Genomic DNA, 9,535 nt, shown 5'->3' on the forward strand with positions numbered 1-9,535 from the left:
TCTTTGTTTTTTGGAGGGGAAACTGGGAATGGAGAAATTTACATGTAAATATAGAAAATATCTAATAATAAAGAAAAAAGAATGCATAAAAAAAGAAAGTCTTATAATACTGATTCAATCTTAGTTGTCTTATGTATTCTAGTTTTCTATTCATTGTTGACTCACTAGTTATATACAACACACACACACAAAATCTAGCACTTTGTCATTCTTTCTACATGGTCAAACTTGCTGCTGGGTAATTTACCTTATTAGTCCATTTTGGGACTGAAACAATGGCTCAGTAGTTAAGAGAATGCCCCAAGCTTGCAGAAGATCTACGTTTGGTTCCCTACACTGCATTAGGCAGCTCACAACCACCTCTAACTTCAGCTCCCAAAAATGCTAGGCCCTCTTCTGGCCTCCGTGACACTCACACATGTGCACATACACACACTCTGACACACTCACATATGTATAATTAACATTTTTTTAAAAGAAAAAAGAGATTCCTTGTGATTCTCTTTATAGCTTGTAATTAATCTTTTTGAGTCATCTCTTTTTTTTTCTTGGTTTGGTTAAGAGTTTGTTAATTTTTTTTTCAAAAACAAATCTTAATATTTTCTTCCTATGTCTTGTATTCTCTATTTGATTTATTTCTTCTCATTTTTATTATCTAGATTCTTCTGTTGAGTTTGGTCTTAATTTCTTCTTTCCTTCCACTATAGTCTTGAGGGCTACAGTGGATATCCTGTCTTGCTAGGTGGGGTGTTACTGAAATCCAGATGGTTGGTTGTTTCTACTTCTAATTTGGTCTCTAGTGAACTGATGGGCTTTGCCGTTGGGGGATGGGCTTCAAGTCTTTATCTTTTCTGCATCTGATAAAGAAGGTTTTCTCATAATGATACTGCTTGCATATAAAGTATAGTTCTAAGAGCCTGTTTTTAGCTGATAAAGACTTTAGCTACATAAAACAACTATGTTTCTACTCCTCCCACCCGTCACACTTTATGTTACCCATATATCACTTTTGTGTGGATATACAAAACTTTTTCTATCCATAAATTACTGTTTTATACTGTGTATCCATTTTAAATGATTTTATTTTGTTTTCTGGTGGTACTAAGAGTCAAAACTGAGGCCTTGGGCCTTCTATGCTGGTACTCTTCCACGGAGCTAGATCTGGATCCCCAGCCATTTTTACCTTTTCATTTTTATACCAGAATTAAAAGTAACAGTCCCATTGCAGTATTTACTATCTTCTCATAGGGGGTTCTCTATTGTCGTATATGTTCATGTCACTGATTGGCAAGCTTTATTATTATTATTAATGATAATAATAATAATAATAATAATAATAATAATAATAATAATAATAATTTTTTAAACTTTTATTGCATTATGATGAGAAAATTTACATGATTTCAATTTATCTGAATTTGTTAACACTTAAAAACATATTTTAAGTAAATAGAATTAAATCACATTCTTCTTTTTCTTTTGTACCACAACTCCTCACAGAGAACCCCCCTCAATACCTACAATATCTTTTTTGTCATATTCCTTAAAACTTATAAAAGATTATAATAATAAAAATAAGTATTATAAAAGTTGTTCGATATAAAACAACAATCAATTTAACAGTCTTATGTAGATGCTTGTCTATAGCAATACGGAAAATACATACGTTTTTAACTTGAAGAGCTGGGACAGGGACTGAGATGGCTCAGTGCTGCTCTCACAGTGGACCCAAGCTCACACCCTATAACTCAAGCTCCATGAAACCCAGCTTCCTCTTGTGGCCTCACTTAGCCATTGCATTCACATGCACATGCCCACGCACAGATACACATACATATACATAATTAAAAAGAATAAGGGAGTGAACCCTTACCTTGGGGAAATGACTCCCTTAATCATTCCCTGAAGTCAGATCTGGTGATCTTTGTTTGTTGGTCTGAGAGAGCCTCAACTACTCCATCATTTCCTGGGGCTAGTAAGGACTCTAGGCATGAGTTTGCCTTTTAGTACTTTTTTTGACAGACTCTTAGCTTGCCAGTTTCTTCTGAGAAGGTAATGATGTGCATTTCTCTTAGTCTTTGATTCTCCGTAGCATAACTACCAAGCACAAAGATATATGGCTCTTATGTTCATCAGATTGGCCAGTTGTGTTCCTCTGAGGTCCTCAGCTTTAAATACCCACATTCTCCCAGAAGTGCCAAGTTCTTTATCTTGGTTTCAGGTAAGCTTTCTGCCTTTTTGCATGCACACTCTCTCTTTTTATTCTGGAACCTCCATTGTTGCATAGTCATATACCTTAAGGTGTTGCTTCGGCATGAACCTCCAGTGTGTGTATCCTGGTGGCACTTCGATATGTTAGAACTCATTCAGGTTTTCTTGCTTTTTTTCTTTTTTTTTGCAGACATTTTCACATCAGCTATCTCCAGATTCATAGCTCATTCCTTCTGCTTAATGGTGTTAGCTGCAGACAATCTCTACTGCATTTTTTATCTCATTCATTATACTCACAAACTGTGGAGTTCCTGTGTTGGCACATCTTTATGGTATCTATTTCTGTCAAATTTCTGGTCTTTTATGTTTTCCTGATCTCATTTATCTGTGTGTCTGTTTTCCTTGTATAATAATGTGTGCTTCCTTAAAGTAATTATTTTGACCTAGCATAGATAAAGACTAGATTCCCCTCCCCGAGCACCACATAAAACTGGGCCTGGTGCCTCACATCTGTACTCCCAGCACTCAGAATGGAGAGGCAGGGAGCCTGGAGGTTCAAGGTCACCCTTAGCTACACGAGGAGTCTGAGGCTTGGAGGGCATTGTTTGTCAAGCATTTTGTAGGTCTCTGTCTCTTTGGAGCCAGTTCCTAGCATGTTCTTAGTTCCTGTGGGATTGACTCATTATGATCTGGGAATTATCTCATTGTATGTCTACATTTGAAAGAGTAAACAGACCTTCTGGGTCAAAGGATCTTGTAAGGTATAAACCTTAGCCTGCCTGTTCGTAGCCTTGGGAATGTTTCTGACACTTCAGTCTAGCAACATAAGGAAAGAACCTGTAGCTGATTTCAGGTGTTGAGAGATGTCCATATCTCCCAGGTCTGTTTCACAGACACAAACCAGTACATGGCTCTCCTGTGATCCCCAGGAGCAATGACTGTTACTGCCTCACAATTGAACAATGGTAAAGGCAGGGTGTGAGTTTTTTTCTTGTTGCATCTACAGATGGCAGACTGTTACCAGAGGCATGGATAAGTCCCTGCACAGTGTCTGACAGGTGTCTGGATAGACAGAACTGCCTCTGAACTTGGCCCAGTGGTGCTAGGACAAAATCTTGGGACTACTCCAAGATGTGTACTTGGGCCCAGTGTCGAGTTGTTGCTCATGCACACAGGTGTAGATAGACAAAACTCTGTCTAGACTAGTAGAGTAGATTAGGAGCCATGTCACATAGAAAAAAAGAATCTGTAACTAGGTCAAATTCAGAGGGGCTCTAAGTGGGGACAGAGCTGAGTTCCTGGCAGAGTAGGGCTGGAATCTGGAAGCAAATCACAAGACTTAGGGTTCCCAGCTAAACTAAGGACAAGAGGCTTGCTCCCAATACACAGACTCATGTTCCTGGACCCTTCAGTAAGGCTGTGCTGGAACTAAACCATAGAATAGTGTTAGGATCCGCAAAGAGGCAAAAAGCTGTCAGGCCTACTGGAGTATCATAAAGGAGCATGAGTCTGTGGGTTCTCAAATGGAGGTGGTGGAGTAGGTGACAGCTGAGTTATTCTACCACTTAAGGAACCCACATTTGATCCACTGTCAGCAGCCCTACAATGGGGCCACAGATGGGTGTGATTCCTGTTTGAGTCAGTTAGCAGACAGGGTTGGTTGCATGGGAATAGAACCATTCTACTAATGGAAGTAGCTTTCAGCCAGAGACTACAGTGGAGACCCGAGCTCTTTTCAAAGCTACTTTCCTTAGTCACGGAGTTTTCCTTACTAGGGATTCCCACCCTATAGTCTTTTCTGTCGATGGCTGAGTGAGCACTGTTGTACTGTGTACACACCTCTTGTCCTGCCATCTTGCCAGCATTTGACACAGAAGCATTTTCCAGAGCCATTTTCAAGCCCTTGTCAGTTTCCATGTGACCTCTACTGTCTTGGATGAACAGTTTCTATGTTGTTAAGTAGCTCACCTGGTAAGACAAGAAAACAATACCATAAGTCAGCTTCCCTCCCATGGATGACTGCCAAGGACAGGTCAAGTTTGGGTCTAGAAACTTCATTTCATGATCACTCTACACTGTTCCTTTAGTCCTATGGCAGTATAGGATGTCATGACAAGAGTGTGTGGCCAAAGGGGCCCAGAAATGAAAGAGACGGGAAGTAGCAGGGGTCCAAAGATGCCCTTCAGTGGTACATCCCCAGTAACCTTCCATGAGGTTCTGCCTCCTGGATGTTCATCTCCTACCCAGGACTTTGAAGGGACTTGTGGGGCAGTGGTCTGTTCAGGCAACTTGGCCCAGTCGAGTATAAATCTGGAACTCTAGTTATCTTGTGGGCAATAATTTCTGCCTGCAAGGGACGGGAGGAGTTCAGCCACACCTCCTTGGCCCCTGGCTCCTGTTTCAGTCCCAACCTCCCATAACCAACTCCCCCCCCCAGGAGATGTGTATTCTGTCATATAGACAATGCCCCAAGCTCCCAGCATTCTAGCTGGACCCTACCCCCCAGTCATCTGACCACAGCCAGATATGCCCCACTCCACAGACAGCTCCACCTCACAATATAAGGGATGGTTGCCCCCTCCTCTCTCTCTTTCTCTCCTGCTTTCTCTATTCCTCTCTTGTTTTCTTCCTTTCTTGCCCTCTCCCTTTTCCTTTTCGCTCTTTCTTCTTCTTTCTCTCTCTCTCCACATAGTCATGGCCGGCCTCTTCTCTCTTTTCTAAAATAAAATCTCATGACTATGCATTGCCTCCTTTTAACTAATACACCACGTAGGCCCAGCAGCAGCAGCAGCAATAGCAGCGAGACCCAGGCCCACAGGGACTTAAAGATGTAGATTATTGTAGTTCCCTGTCCCCTGATACATGATATAGTGTGTTCAGTGTAGTTAGTGGCAACTTGCTTGCATGAGCACACAACATGTTAGGTGGGATAGGTGGTGGCTCATGTTAGTAGTGGAGGTGGAGTGGTGGCTCATGTTAGTGGTGGAGGTGGATTGGTGGCTTTGTTAGTGGTGGGGGTGAAAATGATGGCTATGTTTGTGGTGGGAGAAGAAATGGTGTCTGTGTCAGTGGTGGGGATGCATCGGTGGCTTTCTGCTGATGTGGTAGATGCAATCCTTATTTGCTTTCCTAAACTGGGAAAATAAAGCCTAGGGATGGGGTGGTGTATATTAGGCTCTGTTGCACACAAACTAAGAAGCTTGGATGTATTTATTTATTTTCCTTTCAACCATTGTTTTCCTTCCATCTAAAAGATTAAGCAATCCAGATAGTGAGGCTTTGCTGACAGAGCTGGTAGGTTATAGAGATAAGAATTCAGGCTCTTCCTATTATGCCCCATCTCACCTTCATCTACAATCATAACTCAAACAGCAGGGGAGTAGGGTTTCCAACTATTGACAGCTGTTCTCCAATGTTCTGCAACTATCAACAGCTGTTCTCCAGTGGTCTGCATAAGCTGGGTATCCAGTCAGATGCAGATGTTGGTGACCAGAGTTAGTGCCAGATTCCATACACTGAGCTGGCTTGCCATCAGCATTCAAAAAAAGTGTGTGTGTGTGTGTGTGTGTGTGTGTGTGTGTGTGTGTGTGTGTGTGTTATGTGTTATGTTGTGTGTACATATGTGAGGGTGTTTGTGCATAAATGGTGTGACCAAAGGTCAACATAGATATCTTCCTCTGTTTTACTTTTTTGAGGCAAAGTCTCTCTGAACCTGGAGCTCACTGATTCAACAGGATGGGCAAGCTGACCAGTCCCTTTGTCTGCCTCCCCAGAGCTGGCACTGCTGGCATCTGCCCACATCTCCAGCCTTTTACAGGTGTGCTGAAACTTGAACTTGGGTCCTCATACAAGCACTTTACTGATAGAGCCAGTTCCTAACCCCAAGTTAGCCCACTGTAAAGTGGCTTTTTAGAGATACTTTGGTTATTTTTATTTAAAATTCTGTCTCAGATCCAGTGAGAATCACAGATGGTCCTTGGGCTAAGCGCAGCAAGGCATTTGTTCTGTCTCCCCTCTCTGAGATGGCCTCTCATCAAGTAAGCAAAGAAGTGAATTTGCATTACACTGAATGAATTACATGACCATATAAAAACTGAAAGGTGAGTTGTTTGGTAAAGATCTGTATCTTTTTTTTTTTTTTTCAAATTCAGCAATGTCAGCCCCATTGTCCTTGTGGAAATGGTTGACACTTTCTTGTGGGTCACAGTAATTTGTCACTGATGTGTATAATAGTTGCCATTTGCCATGATAGTCAAGAATTTTGAGAGTCTTGTCCATGTTTCTCTTTTCCTTTGCCTGTTAGGTTTCCCTAGGCTTAGAGTGTATGCCTGTGACATCACTGCTGTCTTTTCCAGCACCAAAGGAGACAAAATGAAGCTCCAGCGCTCTCACCGAGCATCAAGGGCATTACGCATTCATGTGTGTGGCCTACTCTATGCCTTGGGCAGTGTTAGTCTTAGTTTTCATAAGTGTGTGTGTGTGTGTGTGTGTGTGTGTGTAAGTATGGATGAGTATGTGGTGAGTACTGGTGCTGTAGAGATGGCATGTTTCCATGGAGCTGTGATTTTGAGCTACCTACAATGGATGTGGAAAGCTGAATTCTGGTCCACAATGAGAGCTTTATGTGCTCTTAACCATAGAGCTATCGAGGGGTGATTTTGTTACTGTTTAATGATGAAAGAAAATCCAGTTTGCAGGTTGGTAATTTGCCCAAGGTTATAATTCATAAGGACTCATAATCCAGATCTTTCTGCCTCCGAGCCTGTGGCTAGAACTACTATATGGCCTTTGTGTGCTCTTCTAACACACAAATGATAAAATCAGTCCCTAACATGTTTCCTTCATCTCTCAGAAAAGCACACAAATATTGATTAAATGCAGTTGCACTATTGAAAATTAAGCAGTCAGTTTTGAAGCACTCTAACTCTCAGACATTTGTGTCACTTGGCAGTAGGCTGGCTTTAATAATATGCTTCATGATTTCCTCCTGCACTTGCTAGTTTGAAATATGCAACATACAGGTGGGAGGGTGGCAGAGCAAAGAAATAGCATCAAATCTCTTTCTTTTCTTTTCAATTGAACTTACTGTGACACACAGGAGCTTCATTCTGAAAGATGGCGGGTTTCTTAAATGCCGGTTGATTCCGGCACATCTGCAAACACTTGACATGCAGGGAACCCATGCGTCTTAAGCATGTGAGCAGAGGCGATGTTATCCCTGAATCTGAGGAAATAGAGCCATCTAAATGCAGTCCCCAAGAGTATGGCCTCTGTGCTGCATGGGAAGGCCTCATACTCCTTTCCCATTGAAAGTTCCTGTGTTTCACTTGGGTAGAGCTCCCTGGTTCAATAGTTTTTCTGGTGGCATTAGACTTTTGTTCTTCCCAGTTGTGTCCTCTGGATTGTTTGCAGGTATACATTTGTGAGTCTTTGTGTATGGATACATGGTTGTGCATGTGTATATGATGGATGTGTGTATATAAATGTATATGTGTATGGATGTATGTATACATGTGTCTATAGTGTATGTGTGTATGGATTCATGTCTATGCCTAAATGTCTGTATATGTGTGTGTGTGTATAGGTATATGTATGTAAGGATGCATGTGTGGGCATGTGTGTATAGAGGTATGCCAGTGTGTGGAGGCCAGAGGCCAAGCTCAGGTATTGTTCTTCAAGTTCTATTCACCCTCTTTTGAAACAGAGGCTCTCACTGGCCTGGAGCTCACCAAGTAGGCTAAGCTGACAAGCCAGTGAGGTGCAGGCTTCTGCCTTACTCTGCCACCCTCAGAGATGGGATTACAAACTGCATTACCACAGCTAACCTTTTCTGTGGATTCTGAGGATTGTACTCACTGGGGTCTCTGTGCTTGTACAGCAAATTCACACCCAATGTCTAACTGTGCCATCTCCTCAGCACAGAAAGTCCTTCACTGTGTCCCAGCATTATTATGCACCATGTATTATAATAACAAGAGAGTGTAGACAATTTCACACTGTACCAAGGGCTCATGAGGCTGTTTTCTAATGGTCACGATGAAATTGTAGGAGAGGCGGGGATTACATGGGCATCTATCCAGAGAAAACTGAAATGACCAGAAAGAGTACAATCTGTTTGTTTCTTTTTTCCACATGTGAATGCTTTTAAGAGCCCGGCAAAGAGGGAAGAACAGCTGTGTAACTGTGTACTGCACATTGTCATAAACCTTCTAGGGACTCACAGCTCAAATAGCAACCTGGTCAAACAGGAGCAGCCAGCCAGTTCAGTGTCTTTGGAGACAATTCAAAGCTTCTAAAGAGTGTTTCTCCTCAAGGGAAGAGAGTTTTTGTAGCCAGCATAGGTGTATAAGTTCAGTCAGATGTTTGAAAGCATCCTGGGAATGACAGGATGCTATGCTTCCCAGAATCCTCCCACATGTCTGGTTCAAAGGTTTGTGCTCTTTCTTTTTAACAACTATCACAGAGAGCTCATTCTTGATCCTGGGGAGTCTGTAAGGGAACTTAATGCCCCCAATCCCTCTCAGGAGCCTAGCTTCCCTCTGGACTAAGAGCTCATTATTAGTCATTACCTAGGCAGCAGAGGCCTCTGTCCTTGGAAAAAAGTTGCCTGCTTGGAGCTAATAATTCTGCTTCCAAAGGAATGGCTGCATTCGGGACTTCTCTGGACTTGCCTGGATGCCCTGCCTCTGTGTCTGGCTATAGAACATCTGAAATGTTTCTTAACCATACTTTTTATTGTTTGTTTGTTTGAGACAAGGTTTGTCTTTAACAGCTCTGCCCATTACTCACTTTATAAAGCAGGTTGCCTCAGACTCTCTAAGGTCTGCCTGCCTCTGCCTCCCAAGTGCTAGGATTAAAGACATGCACTGCAGCACCCAGCCTCTTAACCACACTTTAAGTTGCATCTTTAAATCAAAGGACTTACTCAGATATTACACTTTGTGTGTGTGTGTGTGTGTGTGTGTGTGTGTGTACACATGTGTACATGTGTGTGCATATGTGTGTTGATGTAGATGCAGGTGTGTATAATACATATACATGAGTGAGCACACATATAGAGGCCATAGGACAACCTCAGGTATCATTCCTTTTCTTCTTCTTCTCCTTCTTCTTCTTCTTCTCCTTCTTCTTCTTCTTCTTCTTCTTCTTCTTCTTCTTCTTCTTCTTCTTCTTCTTCTTCTTCTTCTCCTCCTCCTCCTCCTCCTCCTCCTCCTTCTCCTTTTCTCCTTCTCCTCCTCCTTCTCCTCTTTCTCCTTCTCCTCCTCCTCCTCCTCCTCCTCCTCCTCCTTCTTCTTTTTCTTCTTCTTCTTCTTCTTCTTCTTCT

The 9,535-nt window shown here is 42.2% G+C and overlaps 1 long non-coding RNA gene across 1 annotated transcript in view; it reads right to left on the bottom strand.

Annotated features, from left to right (window-relative positions):
* Positions 1-9,535, bottom strand: part of LOC116095087 — a 33,986-nt gene that overhangs the window by 10,017 nt on the left and 14,434 nt on the right. Inside the window, exon 2 of the long non-coding RNA XR_004120436.1 lies at positions 4,051-4,179. This is a non-coding gene — a long non-coding RNA (uncharacterized LOC116095087). The remainder of the gene's footprint in view (positions 1-4,050; positions 4,180-9,535) is intronic.

The sequence above is a fragment of the Mastomys coucha genome, unplaced genomic scaffold (genome assembly GCF_008632895.1).
Source record: "Mastomys coucha isolate ucsf_1 unplaced genomic scaffold, UCSF_Mcou_1 pScaffold17, whole genome shotgun sequence".
Lineage (NCBI taxonomy): Eukaryota > Metazoa > Chordata > Mammalia > Rodentia > Muridae > Mastomys > Mastomys coucha.